Here is a 16046-nt window from a genome sequence, read left to right as displayed (position 1 = left end):
GGTTAGTTTTCGCCATGTTGACGCAGTTTTCCTGCAGTGCACAGCCCCATCCAACTCTGCATTGCCCCATGCTTCCCTGCCTGCACAGGTACAATACTGACACAGGGGTACACACATCCCCTGCCTGTCCCCAGCTGGCCCTGCAGGACCAGGACTGCCACCCCAGGGCCCATCCTGGCTGCATGCAGGGAGCAAAGCAGGAGCACCTCCAGCACCTGGCACTGAGGTTAGCGGGCCATGCCTGCACGCTGTGCATTTACACATGAGAACAAGTGGTGTAGCTTTATTTCCATCCCCAGGAGACCCAGAGTTTGGCAGCTGGGCCATCTCCAGCACCCACCAAGCCCCCTGCTCGTGTTCTTCCCCTCCAGAAGTACACATATAACAACCAAGAGCAGCAGAGGGAGAGAGAAAAAGAGAGACAACGGATTTGCCTCCATGCTCCTGTACAGAGCAGTCTCCTAATGAGAAGAATATGGCTGCTAGTTAGCAGAGGGGTGTGTCCTGTAGGCTAAAATGAGATAGTTAAACTGCACTGATTGAAGGTTGAGGTTAGAGGGCAGCACAATTATGTTCAGGAGATTCAAGGGCTCTGTTTGATGCGGCAGTTCTAAGCTCCCAGCCAGTGTCAGTAGTTTAGCTCAGGGTTTTTTTTTTTTTTTTTTTTGTGGGCTAAAGACAGGAAGGATAAAACTATGGGAATGAGTTGTTACTATTATTATAAAGCGGTGTGAGGGTTTTTTTTTCCCCCAACCACCAGTTCACCCCCCCTTTTTGCTTAACTGTTTCCTGATCATTATTTTTTAAGCTGCTTCAAGGGAAGAAGAGCATCATCCCCTTCCCCCAGAGAGCAGCTCTGGATTTTCTCCTGCACAGGGAAGGTGATTTATTATAGGTTTTTTTTTTTTGGTGCCCAGACTTCATCTCAGTTCTCTGACTGCGGATCAGGAAAGCAATTAGCAGTTCAAATTATGCCAAGGCCAAATTCTTTGTCTCAAAATCACGGGTTAAGAGTTGCAAAAGAACCTTAATTGCCTGGTGCTGGACTAGGTGGGTTTTTTTTTCTGAGAGCATTTCCACTGCTTAGGGCTGTTTATGGAGGGACTCTCATGTGTTTCAAAAGCCCAACAGCAGCGCAGCCTTTTCCCAGTGCCTGCAGAGGCTTCCAGGCAATGCATCGGGTGGCCTTCAGCATTCTGCCCTCTCTCCCCACCAGCCTGCTTGCTGGCTTGCAGATAACCATACAGCCCAGCTGCTGCCTCCCAGCTATCCCAAGACGGTCCATGTCACCACCTCCATAGAGTCATATAGTCACAAGGTTGTAAAGGACCTACAAGATCATCTAGTCCAACCATCCTCCCATTACTATTGCTACCACAAGATACTAAACCATATCTCGTAGCTCCTCATCCATACATGAGTGACTCTGGGTATTGCCTGCCTTGCAGCTTGCATCTCAGCCCCCAGCCTCATCTCCTGCCTTCAGCCTCTATCCAAACACAGAATCTAAAAGGTAGGAGAAGACTTCTGGGATCATCCAACCCACCCCACCTCACTGTGCCACATCCTTGAGTGCCACATCCCCACATCTCTCATACACCTCCAGGTATGGTGACCTCAACTCCTCTTTGGGCAGCCTGTGCCACTGCATCACAGATCTTTAGGAGAATATTTTCTTCCTAGTATCCAGCCTGAATATCCATCTCCTGCCTGCACTCTCCAGCTCAGGCCAAGCGTGGCTTCCTTATTCCTCCCCTCACCTGATTCCCAGTACATGGCAATGTCCTGAGCCCACACTCTGTGTTCCCTTTTGTCCCGAGTGACAGCTTGCTTTATTTACCCTAATGATTCTTGTTTTAAATGTTAATTCCTCCCTGAAGAAAATGTCTTTTTCAAGATGAGTTGCCCATCACCAGAGAGAAGATGAAGGGCATGTGTGTGTCCTCACTGCCCATGAAGACCCCAATCCCTTGCATGCTCCTGGAGCAGGATTGGCTCTGCTGTGGCCCTGATCATCCCTGGAATAGAGTTTGTATCCCTTTGGGGATGAGTTTTGGGTACGTTCCCAAGGGAACATGGCCCCAGGGGGACACAGCCTCGAAGGGATACAGCCCCAGGGGGTACGTGGGCTTGGAGGCGTTTGCTACCGAACAATTTCCAACCTCGGTGGGCTGGGGGGGAGGAACCAGAGATAAATGTTAGCTCATTTCTTAAGTAATTAGTTACCTCCTCATCCCCATGTTGTAATTGTGAACAAGCTGTAATGTTTAATTAGTGTGTAAATGAAACCCCAATTTCATAATGGCTGCGGTGACAGCGCTAAGTGAGACGGGCACAGAAGGGGCCGCATTGTTTCAGCAGGAGATGAAGCTGTCGCCCAGCAAGCCGAGCGTCTCTGGGAGAAAATGGAAATGATAAACGAAGTGAGGCTAATTAGCAAAATCATACAGGCCCCACTGATGGTTCTCATCAAGGGGAGGTAATGAAGCGGGCGGGCCAAGCTGAGGGGGGATTAATTGGAGCCTATTCCACAGGCATGGGCAGAGCAGGCACTGCCGGGAAGGAAACTTCACTGCTTTGCTTCCCTCGTCCTTTGCAGCCGGGCACGGGGAGCAGGGATCTGCTGGGGGGGGACAGTCCTGCCTGAGGGTGTCCTCGTCCCACTGCTGGTGTGTGAGCGGGCATTGCAGGGTTTGGGTATTAAATGAGGCATCCCAGGGTGATGTTGGTCGGGAGGGGGTCTATGCACAGTGCCCACTGGATGAGAACATGGTGCTGGTGGGGCAGTGTAGGTTCACACAGCTGGAGCTCAGTGTGGCTGAGGGAACCCCAGGCTATAGGCTGAACTTTACCCTTCCAGCCATGTAAGAAATGTCATTTCCACAGCCGCTGGTGCACACCCCTGCATTATCTGCTGACATTCACTGGAGCACACCGAGCCCAGTTCCCATTGCAGAGCCGCCACCCAGCTGGGACCCCCAGAGACCCCACCCCTCCGAGCCCCCCACTGCCTTCCTGCTGAGTAATGAGAGATTTCCGTGCGCCTCCAAGGGCTCTAAAGAGGGGCTGAGCAATATTATTTATTCAGTTGTTTACAGAAACGTTTGATCGGGAATAGTTCTTCACTGCCAGCCTGTTGTGTATTATTCATTGCAATAATCTCTGCAGATTGTGATAAACTGTAACTGCGGCGGGGCAGCGCGGAGCTGGGCTGTGCTGCCACTGCTGCTTGCACCGGCCTCTAAAATATCGGCAGCTGCAATCATAAATCTCAATTTACAAGTGGGGCTATTGCACGGGGAGTTATAGTTATACTAATGATTACTTCTCTGTCTTATTTTTCACGTTGCAACAGAGCAATAAATTTTTAAGAAGAGCCTGGGCAAAGTGTTAGGGAAGCCTGCGTGGTCGGCAGGGAGCAGTGTTCTGTTCTCCTGTGGGAACCAACACCGGCCCCACTTCTCAATGAGGTGATGGAGAGCAGGAGGATGGCAACGTTGGGCCCCACTTCCCAATGGGGTCAGAGAGGAAGGAGGGCTCTGGTTGGAGGTACTCGTCCCATCACTGGTCAATGTCTCACCTGGCGTTGCCCCTCTTGGAGGAGCCCCATTGGCACCCCGCAAAGAGCAGCTCTGTTCCCCAGCAGGCAGCAGTGGGACGTGGGGTTCAGCGAGCATTTCCCGAGTGTTTATCACAGCTCCGAGGTCTGTGATGTGAGGCCTCTGATGGATGCCTCCATTCACAGACTTGACATTATGATGTACAGGGAGCCTAGAGACATATAGATTTTCAAAGTGGCCACTTTGAGCATAATTATAAATACCCAGCCTCTTTACATAGTGAATTGCTGCCAGGAAAAGAAGGGCCCCAGGAGGGCTAGAATTCTGGCAGCCAGGATTTCTGGAGAAAAGCTTCTTGGTGGAGGTTCCCCACCCATTTTGGAGTACCAGGAGGGGATGGGCACTGAGGGATGATGCCTCTTCCATCCCGTGCCCCCAGCAGCAGCTCCCTCTTTGCCCCTCGTGCTGTCTCACTGGGGGACATCTCCCAGTCACTTTCTGCAGCCCCCCGTCTCCTGCTCATTAGTGCCAGCACATTGCAGTCTGATCCTAACCGCTTCCGAGTGGCTGCTCCCATTCCAGATCACGGCACAGAACGTGGCACCGGGCAGCTGGGTGCTGCTGGTGGCTGTGTCCCATCCATGGCCCCAGGGACATGAAGGAGGGGAGACATTCCCCTAGCTCTTCCCTTTCAGCATCCCATTCCCTTTGGAGCATCCCAGCCCCGCAAGGCTGGGGCTCAGGGGTTAGTATTCAGGTGGACAGCAGGTAGCTGCCCTGAGGGTCACCATCTGAAAGTCCCATGGTCTCTTTTTGCCTTACTGAGGTCTCAGCTATGAGAAGAAGGGAGCATATCCCCCAGCATGTGATGCACCTTGATGTGGCTCAGGAACACCCAACAGCTCTTCACTCTCATTCCCCATGCTTGAGATTGTCACCCCTATGGTCACCTTGCAGACGTCAGGAAGCCATGTGGGGAGCTGGTGTTGTTTCCATCCCATTTCCAACCCAGTGCTTATATGAAAGGTGAGGAGTGAGAGGTTGGGGTGGTCTCAGTGTCACTGCCTCCCTTCCCATGCCAAAGCCAAGTTGGGCACATCTGGGCAGGGTGCCCGTGTGGGTAGCAGTGTTTGTCCTCAAGCGTCACATCCAGACAGACATCAGTCACTGGTGGTTGGGGGGCACTGGAATTTTTCAGGGGAAAATGAAGGGGATGTTTGAGGATTTGTGCTCTGTTTGTGAGCAGGGTCTGGAGGAGAGAAGGTCAAAGAAGAAAATTGGAGCTGAATTGAAATCAATGGCAGGTAGAGATTAGAGCATTGCCCCAATTAACTGCAGCACAATGAGGTGAGGCTGGGGGGGACTGCAGACCCCCAGGTTAGGACCTTGCACCAGAGCAGCTTCTGCTCCACAGGGATGCAGTGGCTGCGATGCACAGGGGGCCTGCACTGAGGGCACTGCTGCTGTGTTGGCAAGGGATGGGGCAGACCTGGGCATTTGGGCTTGGATGAGCCCCACTCCTCACCTGTATCCCAGCTATTTGTCACCACTTCCTTGTCCTGGTCCCATCCCCCATTCTTCTGGTGTCTCCCCAGCTCTACCAGGCCCACGGTTTCCTCTGGCTTTGCCCCTCTCCCAGCTCCTGGTCCCAAAGTTTTCCATCACAGCTGTTTCCTCCTGCCTGTTTCCTGGGGAAGTCATCGAGCACACATCCCTGCTCCCCACGCAGGTGCTGGGACCGGGTGCCACAGGGGCTGCAGGCAGGGCTGTCCCCAGCATTGGTGACATTCCATGGGAAATCAATCCCCAACATTCCCAAAATCGCCTTCCCAACAGATTTCAAGGCTTTGTTCCAAAGCATCCGAGCACACACACACAGAATACTCTCTGAGCAACACGTAGCTGGAATCTGAGGGAAACAGCAACGTATGTTTCACGTGTTCATTGCAATGTGTTAACAGTTTGGGATGGATATTTCCTGGGGAAAACAAATCAGCGCAAGTCAAGCATCCAGCATGGGAGTTCTCGACAAGCACAGCGCCTTGGAAATACCAGGGTAGGTTGGAGCAAGGGGTGCCCCCCACCACCCCACTGTGCACACATGTGCTTGTGGGTCAGGACCTGGTTCCTACAGCCCTGTGCACATTGGGATCAAGCTCTGCTCTCCACACAGCCTCGTGTACGTTGTCCATCTCTCACGGAGCGTTAATTAACATTGCGGGAAGATCTTAGGAAAGGTGCAATTTGAATGATCTGGCTCTGCAGTCATTCAGATGCTGAGTTAATTCAATCCTTGCACACAGTGCTCCTACAGATTGTTGGCTTTAAACAAACAGCGGTGACAGATTTGTTGCTGCGGAAATGTGGTCATTAAGTCGGGAGCGTATGTTTGACCTGAAAGCGATTGAGTGATGGATGCAAGTCATTTTAAAGCTGCAGCAGCCAAAAGGATGCTCCTTTTGGAGAGCAATCTTGCATCCGAGGAGTGTAAATAATTTAAACAAACAAGTAAAGTAAGGTGAAAGCACCGTCGTTTGCTGCTCTATCCTATTACAGAGCTCAATGTGGAGCAGGGCATCTCTCCCAGAGCTACGATGGGGAGGTGCAGGGTATCTGCACCAAACAGGGCCAGATCAATTCCCAGGCTGGGAGCAGGGACAGAGCCCAGAGCGGTCACGTCGCATGGGTCTGCGCTGTGCACGGCTGGAATCGGCCTTGTAATGAGGCTGGTAGTTACTGTGCATTGGAAGCAGCCACTGCTTAAGCCTCAATATCTCGGCCATTTAATTTAATGGGGTTTTTTAAATACCAAAAGCAATTAAGTTCACATTGTGAGCTAATCGCCTACAAAATTTCATTTCAAAGATGCTCAGACTGTTTGTGAGAGAACTGCCAGAAAGAGACCAAACACGCCGCCATGCCTGTCCATTTGTCCTTCTATCCCCTTACCAGACCCAGGCAGACTTTCCTAAAGGAAACCATCCCATTGCCAGGCTCCCAGGGGCCAGGAGGCAATGTGGGGAGGGCAGCACATTGGCATGAATCACTGCTGCCTCGGGGCCATGCTGTGCCACTGTATCAGGGTGTGAGTGGTGCCCTGAGCCAGGCACTAAACCTGCCCCAAATACCTGTGCTTCAGAACACTCAGTGGATGTCAGCCACCCCTCACCTGGGGACATCCAGAGGGCTTTCCATGCTCTGCTGCATGGAGCTGGGAGCAGAGGGTGTGCCAAACCCTGCCCTGCAGTGATGATGGCTGTGTACCAGAGCCACTGGCAACCTGTGCTTATTGCCTGTGTGAGCCCGCGGCACCCAGCTGCTCCCACAGGCTCTGTCAGGTGGCAGAAGAGCTGGAGGTCTTTGCTGGAGATTTCATGTTCTCCCACACAGCCGTGTTATTGAATACAGCATAATCCCCCCGGAGCAGCTGCCTGTGGGTTTTGTTTCCTGTACTATTGCGTGAACACGTTGTGGCTGAGCCACCCATGTGCTGCATGTCCCTGCAGTCAGGGGGGATGAATATGGCCCTGGGTCCCCTTTGGGAAGCCATACCCCTCTGTTTCCCCCGCAGGGTGGTGATTTATGGAATCCTGCATGCTCACGGTGTGTCCGCTTGCGGCGCTGCTCTGGGATCCATGGTGCGGGGTCAGCGCGTTGCAGGTTTGCTAACCTTGCCCACTTATTAAAAATGGTAAAAGCCTCCCCCAGGACTCGTGAAGTATAGATCCAGAGAGCTCCATATGCTGTTGCCCTTAATGAGATGTCTGCCTGAAGAGCAATAGCAAAACACAGCATCCAGCTCGGGGTCCCTATAGCTAGATGGTCTGGCTGTAAACAGAGCCGTCCGTCTTAATGGGCTATCGTGTAAAAACTTCTCCCAGTCAATAAATCAAAGGGGCTCCATTTATATCGCGTGCTGCCTTCACTATTAGGCTGCTCTGGGTGGCACCTTCTGACGCAGAGCTCCCTGGGTCTGAGAGGCGACACTGGTGCATCTCACAGGCATTTCATTCTGGTGGGGCTGAGCTCAGTGTTAAGGTCACTCTGTGCAGGGATAGCGTGGCTTGGGACCTCCATCTCCTCTATGATGTGCTCTACCCAAGGGCAGCAGCAGGCATACAGGGGCTGTCGCAGAGCTGCCCCCCAATAGGGATGCACAGGGGGCTCCCACATGCACCCCCCCAGAGCAGCAGCTCGGTGCAGGTATTTATTTTTCATTCCCTCTGATGCCACCGGAGGGAAGTTCCGCTCCAGCCACCATCCCAGGCAGAGATATTAGTCCTCATTACTAATTAAAGGAAGCAGGAGTAATTGACGGATGGTGGATGGCGGGGGAGCAAGGTGATGAACGGCCCCTGTCCCCGCACCGGGGATGCACGCTGAGCGCTACCTGTTAGCTACAAATAAACAAACCTGATAAATAATAAATAGTTGGAGGAGAGTGCCCGAGCATTATTTAAATTAATAGGGATTAGAGGGAGAGAGACCTGAAAGAGCATTCCTCCAGATGAGCTATCCCTGGTCAGGAAGGGGCTCGTTTGTTGCGGAGTGGAGCAAACAAGGCGATGGAGGATTCATCACACGTTCCAGAGCCCTGATGGCGTGGCCATGTGTCCCCTGCCTGTGCCACCCGGGTGCCACCGCAGCCCCACTGGGCACCATTGGCTGTGGTTTGGTCCCAGCCGTGATATCCATGCAGTGGGGGTGTGAAGCCCCATGCAGAGCGAGGCTGGGGGAGATGGAGAGGGGCGGCGGCAGCTCGCTGCTTGCTATCACATCTCTTCCATCTTATCGCCGCAGTAATTTGATGATAAAAAATAATCCGAGGCTAGAAAGGAAACATGTGTAGTGGCGTAAAGATTGAATGGAGGTGGATTGTGCCCCGGGGCGGTGACTGAGAGATAGAAGGAAATGTCCTTCTGTTTGACATCGTACGGAGACGTGGCCCTGTGATGCTGCCCGCTGGGCTTGGGGACAGCACTGGGCTCCTCTGGGGGTGCCCAGGGCACTGCAGGCACCAAGTGCTGCCCTTCTCCCCACCACCCAAGTGATGGGTGCCCTGATGGGAGCTGCCCCATCCCACCTGCACCACTGCACGGGTTGCTCCCAGCTCGCTTTCCCAACCCCCTCCCCGTCCCTTAGGTTATGCTTCACAACTCACTGTATCAGCTGTCAGTAGCCAAATGTCTTTTTTAAGGAGTGGGTTATAGCCACTAATGTACTGAATGCTATTGCACTGGCTGCAGTTAGTGTTCCACAGCTAAATTACTGTAATTAATGTTCCACGAGAACTGTTTGTAACAGGCGGGAGCCCCCGGTCCGGGCTCTCAATGCATTACCTCCATCCCCAGGGAAGGACTTGGTTGGAAATGGGGTACCCAGAGCTGTCCTCTCTCCCCGTGTCCCAGGGCTATGCATGGGGTCAGAACGAGGCTGTGTGATGGGACGCTCCCATCGGAGAGAGCTCCCCAAACCTACAGAGGGCACCATCTGCCCATGGCCAACACCCAGTACAGCTGCCAAAAGCAGCCCCTAAAGCAGCCCCCCCTGCTCCCCACTGCTGCTGGAGACACGGGGGAAATGTTTTATAGGCACGCACCAAGTGCACGCACACCCCTTGTTTCGCTAAATGCGTTTGCTCAATACCTGCAACAAACAGATTAGCCGGGGCTTTATCAGGGACAAGAGAAGGGAGAGAAATGTGATAATGGTTTTCAGCAAATCCTCAGGCTGTCACAGATTAGAGCAGCCGTGGCAGGGAGCATTATCAGCCCTTTCCTCCTCTCCCCATCTCCTCCCCCTTTGTCTCCTCTCTCCATCGGATTTCTCCAGCCAATCTATTGTAGCGGGAGCTGGGGAGATACACGGAGAAGTCGCTTTCAATCTGATCCACGATTGGTTTTCCCGGCAGCTGATCTGTGTCACGGCATCGATCCGCGAGCCCCGCCGCCCGTCCCCTTGTTGGGCTGGGGAGGGGGGCGAGGGGTGGGGGGAAGGCTGAGCCAGGAGCCACACAACCATGTGCTGTGAAGTGGGGCTATGCAGTGGTGCCAATGGCTGTGACCTCCACGTGAAGGGTTGGGAGTGGGAGCCAAGGGACAGGAGCCACTGGGCACAGCAGTGACTTGGGTACACCTGCAGGTCCCCAAGCAATCCATGTCCAGCATCCCCAAACACACTGCGGGCTGTTGGTGGCACCTGCCCAGAGCAGGGCTGCATTGGCTCTTCCATGCTTCTCCCAAGGCATGGCGGGTTGGTGGCTGGGAGGGCAGGAAGGGATATAACAAGTAATGGCCCCAAGTGTGGAAACACTGTTAATAAAGTGTATTTCACTTTTAATTTTGACATATAATGTAATGATCTTTTTTAAGGCCCTATCATATTATCTGCATGACTAGATTATTGAGTCTTCATCATCTCCAGATAAATTTATGACCGGGATGATGCTTGGAATTTATTATCAGTCAATAGAGCTCAATACTGTAACAAGGCGTGTAATAAGATATACATATTTAATGATCCGGAGTAAAACAGCCCCGCTAATGGGCAGGGTGAGCGGGAGGCTGGAGCTTTCCTCTCCATCCCCTGCCCCGCTCCATGGGACCCATGCAGGAACACAGGTCTGGTGTCCAGCCCCATGGCACGGTGGGCCAGGCTGCACCAAGAGCTGCCAGCTCTGATTTTCCAGCCCTTTGGGATGTTATTAAATTAGTTTCCTAGGACTTTTAATAAGCACTTTTGATGCCTTTGAAGCGCACGGCTTTGTGGGAAGATTACAGTCCCGCATCCATCTCGCTGGGAGAGAAACAATGGCAGCGGGGCTGGCGTTTGATCTCTCCTCCAGAAGGCGAGAGAGGGTTTGCAAGAGACAAAGAGGTGAGCTGGTGATTTGGAGCTAATGTTTAAAAATAGGTAGGTCTCCCTCCAAGATAAAGAGACCTGCCCTTCTCTGTGTAATCGCACGGCTCTGCTCGCCGGACCCGCAGAAGCACGGCTCGCTTTATTTGAAGGATTGGAGTGCGGCGCGGCGGTTTGATTCTGGCCCTTTTAAAGCAATAACTAGGCCATCTGACCGAGCTTTAAAGAGCAGCACAACTTTCCATTAGGACTCGCCGCACAGTCTCGGCAGCTCTGGGATTGCATCCTCGCCTTTTATTTCCTTTCTCTGACATCTCATGTCACTCACAGGCAGGAACGCGCCTTCACAAACCCGCTCATTACTCCCTTGAAATTTCACCCTAATTAGGGTCCCAATCCCAGCAGGGACATTGGCACCGCAGCGTGGAGCAGGGGGTTACAGGGGGGACGTGCCATCCGTGTCCCCGTAGAGGCACGGTGCCCACAGACACCTGCCTGCCTTCAGTGCGTGGAGAGGAGGCACCAGGGGAGCCCAATTCCCTTTATCTGCGGATAACTACTGCTGCCTTTAACAGCCTGGAATAAACTGGCCATAAATATCGTGATCATAAGTGCTTAGATATGGCAACTTTACGCTGAACAGAGGTTTTAACCTTCCCCACGGAGAATATCCAGCTCTATATCATTGACTGTTTCCATTCAGCTGCACGGCCGAAGACAAGCTCTGGTTGAACTGTCCCCACATGCTCCTGTCCCCGTGCAGAGGGTGCAGCGTGGGGACATCTCACAGGGCTGGCCAAAGATTTTCTCTGGCTCTGGTACAGCTTGGGGCTCCTGGAGAGCAATAGCATCTCATTGGGCTGCTCTCAGCACTGGCCTGCTCTTCCCATTCCCTCACAGAGCCGTGAACTTATGTAGGAAGTTGGCACCCATCCCCAGCCACACCACAATCCCATCCCAGAGCAAAGGGACAGGCTGCATCTTGCTGCACCTGCCCTCTGCCCCAGCCATGACTTTATCTTGCACCACGACTTTCAGGCGAGCTGTAAAACACTCGGACGAGTTAAATAATACACGACAGTGTACGGTATAAATTACAGGAAGGCAGTGGTGGAGCGACATTGTATGCTGAATAAATTAAAGGCTGCGTGACTTACAGGCGAGATTGATCTCCTGCCGAGCATTTTGTTTGGTGACGTGCTTGTCATAAGGGAGAGCTAATTAACTGCCCGCGGTGCTCAACTCCAGGCTGGGGATGTGGCACGGGCTGGGCACCCCACGTGCCATGCTGGCTGTACCACATCCCTGCACTGCTGGCTCCACGTCCCCCAACAGCATCCTGTGGTTGGTGGGAAAGGGTGGGCAGTTGGACTGGATGACATGATTGGTCTTCCCAGCCTTAACGAGTCCATGATTGCCCGGGGCACGGCACTGGGAGCTGTGGGGTGATGGGGCCAGTTTGGGACTCCATCCCCACGGTGCTGCCCCTTATCCTGGCTGGACGGCAGCTCCTTGGGCTGTCTGTCACCCGGCGGGATTATGAGTAGTGAGCGTAATGCATCGGCGTATGAATAGGGTTGTCTGGCTGATGGTGATGTATCGTTTTTCATTACTGCCTCTCAAGCCCTCCCTGCTCCACGTGTGGAAATTCTATTTATTCCCTAATTTGTAAAAATTCCCTCCTTATCTGATACCAATCAGGGAGGGGTAATTGGCTCTCCAGGGCTAGCGGCTGGGGTCCTGATGAAGAGATATGTGTGTCTGCTCCGGCTGTCCAGGCACCCTGCCCTGCTGCACCAGCGACACGGGCCACAATTAATAATGATTTGCAAATGGCAGACAAGCAATAACGCAGAAAGATGTCCAGCCAGCCTCCTGCCCGCCCCTTAATTTCCTTCTGTAATATAAATGGCACGGGAACAAAAATCCAGCACTATAAATTCTGGAATTAGTTATTCACCGTAATAAATGGGTGCCTTTTTGGAGCACAGACACCCCCCACACACATAAACCCCCCCCCCATCTTCCTCCTCTTCCTCCTCCTACTCACCAGCACCTACTTCATTTGAGTCCTAATATGCAAATGCCGTAATTTAACGGGATGGTGAAGTTGATTTTCATGTTAACTTAATTACTTTGATTTATGGCGGGCTGAGATGCAGACACCGCCGCATCATTACGGATCTCCCACCTCTTCCCTCGGCGGTCCCACTGACCCGCTCCCTCGTCCCCATCCTTCCCACCCCATCCCTTTCCCTGCTCCTTCCCTCCTCTCCTCCCACAAGTTGTGTGTTTTATTAGCTGCCTTTAAGTGGACATAAGTCCTCGCGACAATCGCGTGATGGGGAGGACAAATTCCCCGTCCTGCCTTGTTTAATCGTGCCTGGATAATGGATGTATAATTGACTCATTTGAATGCTTTTGCCTACAGGAGTGCAGAGCATTAAATGTTTGATTGCCTTAATTTCCAAACAGATCATTATCCCCTTCTTACCCGCTCTTAATAAACACTTTATGAGGATTTTTTTCGTAAGGGAAAAAAAATCTCCACTCCTCGTACTTCTCTGAAGTGATAAACTCTAATTAAGTCTAATATTTAAAAATATGGTAATGGCGACTTGTTTGAATAAGTGGCCTGCATTTCCATAATTTCATTATTACGTAAAACACGCTAATTATTTGAAGTGTGCTTATTACTAAAAGAGAAATCTCCTCCTAATAAAGATTAAATTGGCTTTTTCCCTGTATCGCTCGGTCCTCCCGGGGCCACTCGCTTGCTTTGCCTGGGGACGTTCATGGGGACGCGGGCAAGTGGAGGTCCTCGGCCACGCCAGAGCTGGGATGTCCCCATCCCCCACCCATCCCTTGTGTTGCACTGGGGCACGGGAGGTGAGCAACCTGGCAGCTGTAGGGTGCCCGTGGTGTGGGTGGGATTTGGGACTGGGAAGGGATGGCAACAGGTATGGAGCGAGGCACCAATTGTCTCCAAATTCTGAGCGGCTCTCCGGCGGGGCGGCCAGGGGAGGCAGTGGGATGAAGTCAATAGAAAGCTAATTTCCTTTTCTTCGTGAAGAAATGAGGTGTGTGGCAGTAACGTAATTGCAGATAATGAGGTAAGTTATTCTTAATATTCTGCGTGTCGCTGTCAGCTCCTCATAACACACCTGCTGGCGGCTGGGGCACGCCGACCCCTGCACCGTGCGGGCTGATGGGGCTGTTTGCTGGGGACTGTCCCCAATGTGTCCTTGTCACTGTCTGTCCCCATGCATCCTGCCCTTACTCAGAGCTGGGCTGTGACGCTTGCCAAGGTGACCCTGAGGTGGGACCCGCGTCCTGCTGATCCCAGAGCTGGGGGGTGTCTGGTCCCTCTATGGCCACAGGAACCATGTGGCTGCTGGGTCACGGGGCCACCGGCTGTCAACAGGGGTTGGTGGTGGCCGTGCATCCCTGTTCCCACTTCGCAGGGAGCTGTTGTACAAAGGGAGCGACGATATTATTCATTAACAGTAATCTGCCATTAGAACATTGACAAATGGCCCCTGGTCTCCTGAGCATCAGTTCTCGTACAGACCATAAAGCATGGGGACAGCTTAAATATGGACCTGCTCAGCTCGGGCCGGGCGGTGATCCGTCTTCCAGCCACAGCACGGGTGCACGGGGCTTGCTCCCAATGGGGACGTGGAGGGGGGGCCCCAATGGTCCCTGTACCCAGCAGTGCCAAGCAGCGGCAATCCCAGACAGGACATGGGGATGGGGACAGTGCAGAGCTATTGGGGCGAGCTTGGCCCCAGCCATCCCATGCCCACAGTGGGTGATACGGCACGGTGTGGGACAGCACGGCGCAGCCGCGCTCCGTTTGCCGGGTAACCCCAGGCTGACCCCTTCCTACACGGCGTGCAACACCCCTAAATCAATTGCATCTTATTATTACAATATCAATATACAATATTCCTACAATAACACCATTGATTTTCTACTCAGAGCCTGCACCTAAGTCTGTTTTAAAGAGGAGGGAGTTAATAGTGCCCTCATTAAAAATCTATAGATTACCCCCCGCCCCCAAAAAAGAAAAAGCAGTTTATATTCATTAGGGCTATTGAATATAAAGTAATATGTTTGTGTAGGACATTGGAGTAATGTGATAATCCGTCCGCATATCAGGGAGAAATCCACTTAGCAACCCTGTCAGCTTGACAAGAAAAATGTGCCCATAAAGTCGGGAATACATGGAGGGAGCCGGGGCACGAGCGGCTGCGCAGAGCAGGGACAGCGGTGCAGGGCTGCCTTCCCCAGTGCTGGGCATGGGGACAGGTGGGCACCCCAGTGCCGTGGAGGTGGCTGAGGAAGGGGCAGTGGGCATGGGGACGTGGGGACACGCAGGCTCTGGGGCCACTGTGAGGTCACACCATTGGGACACAGGGTGAGCGGTGCTGTGTGGCGCTGGGTCCTGTTGTGGCTGTGTGCCCCCCCAGGGGGCAGCCAGGCAGCGGGGCTGCCCCTGTCCCCAGCCCCATGCCTCCTCCCTTGCCCATCTCCATCCCCACCCCCAGCCCCGTGGCCACCTTTGCAATGGATTAAGCACTGAAAGAGCAGCAAAGCAATCCCGTCCACGCTCTTTTAGGTTGTCAATTGCCATTTTTGTAATAGAAATTCCTTCCACAAGGTAACGACGGCCAGATTTAGAGGATTTCATATTGCTAATAATTCCCCAAACAGCCATCTGACTGTGTTGTTTTAAAAGCCGCTTAGTTTTTTGCTTTGGAGTTTATGAAAATCTCCCACTCTAATATCCCGAGAGCCAGCCTATAATTGTGTTATTAAATCAATCGGAGCGGATTACATTGTAAAATCAATAGATGGCTGTAATTGCATATTAGAAAGTTGTTCTGCTGTTGTTGATTTTTTTGGTACATGGATAATTATAATAAGCGTGTTTACCTTCGCACTGATTTGGATTGAGGCTCCCAAAATGACTCATGGTGTTGGTGGCCTTTGGGGCTGCCACCCCGCAGGGTGCCCGTAGTGGGAGAGAGCCGCCGTGTCCCCGTGCTGTCCCACCAGGTGTGGGGTGGAGGGGCTGGGAACACAGGGACATAGCGAGGGGGATACTGTGAGCAAACCTTGTCCCTGGGCTATGGGATGGTGAGATCCCCCAGGCAGTGCCCTGCATCTCCGAGATGCCCAGTGGCTGCAAAAGGGACAAATGGGGACAGCGCATCTTCCACCCACGGGCTGGGATGGCAGTGCCAGGGGCATCCTCAGCAGCTCCAGGGCTGTGGGATGGAGGTGCCCCCAGCTGCTGTCACCAGCACATGGCAGCAGGGTGGCACAGTGACACTGGTCTGGCTGGCGGCACCTGGCAGCGGCACGGCACGGCCACTCAGGGCCTCAATGCGGCATGCAGCACTGTCAGCAGGCAGCCTGCTGTCTCCTAGACAGTGAAATATGGCCACAATTAGCCCGGATACAGTTCAATTATGATAAACAGCGTTTGCACCCTTTAAGCCGTGATTAAAAGGCCTCCTCCCGTTGATAGAGAGACCTAATTTCACATTATTATCGCTGTAGCTTGATTATAAAGCACTCCCTGGATTTACAGTTGGGAGATGGATGTGGAGGCTTCTTTAT

General features: G+C 52.8%; 1 protein-coding gene across 2 annotated transcripts in view; it reads left to right on the top strand.

Moving 5' to 3' along the window:
- ERI3 (ERI1 exoribonuclease family member 3) overlaps positions 1 to 16046 on the top strand; it is a 94074-nt gene that overhangs the window by 75728 nt on the left and 2300 nt on the right. The window lies entirely within an intron of this gene.

Source organism: Coturnix japonica, chromosome 8, assembly GCF_001577835.2.
Source record: "Coturnix japonica isolate 7356 chromosome 8, Coturnix japonica 2.1, whole genome shotgun sequence".
Taxonomy (NCBI): domain Eukaryota; kingdom Metazoa; phylum Chordata; class Aves; order Galliformes; family Phasianidae; genus Coturnix; species Coturnix japonica.
The sequence above is the reverse complement of the archived record's forward strand: the minus strand, read 5'-3'. Positions and strand labels throughout refer to the sequence as shown.